The 436-nt window shown below is 40.1% G+C and overlaps 1 non-coding gene across 1 annotated transcript; it reads left to right on the top strand.

Annotated features, from left to right (window-relative positions):
- The first annotated feature begins 292 nt into the window (after positions 1-292).
- Positions 293-365, top strand: trnak-uuu (transfer RNA lysine (anticodon UUU)). The gene has a single exon. It is a non-coding gene; the product is annotated as a tRNA-Lys (tRNA).
- Positions 366-436: the final 71 nt, after the last annotated feature.

Below are 436 nucleotides of genomic sequence, written 5' to 3'. Positions count from 1 at the left end.
AATTTAATTTCACAAATATGAATCTTTGGATCAAACTATGGTGAAGTTTGCACCCTGACTGCATTCCCTCTGTGTTTGCAGAGAGTGTGCTTAATGCCGTTTTCAAATGTGATAAATTGTGCGTTTGGAAAGTTCCCTATCCTCACTGGCTTGCTGGTAGTGTTTTCCCCACGTTAACAAGTTTGCAACTTAAATTCAGAGTCCTTATACATGTGGTTATCTGCTTATTTATGTGTAAAGTTGAGGTTTGGACTGCAGAGCCATTTTACCTCAAGATAAGAAGCTTTGTGAAGCCTGGGTAGCTCAGTCGGTAGAGCATCAGACTTTTAATCTGAGGGTCCAGGGTTCAAGTCCCTGTTCAGGCGAAATACCTTCCTTTGGTCAAGTCTTCACATTATAAACTTTGTAGGAGAGTTTCAAAATGATGTTTCAAGTG

This window comes from Seriola lalandi, unplaced genomic scaffold, assembly GCF_002814215.2.
Source record: "Seriola lalandi dorsalis isolate HSWRI2012SDOR001 ecotype SW California unplaced genomic scaffold, Sedor1 jcf7180001957772, whole genome shotgun sequence".
In the NCBI taxonomy this organism is placed as follows: domain Eukaryota; kingdom Metazoa; phylum Chordata; class Actinopteri; order Carangiformes; family Carangidae; genus Seriola; species Seriola lalandi.
This window is presented reverse-complemented; position numbering and strand designations above follow the sequence as displayed.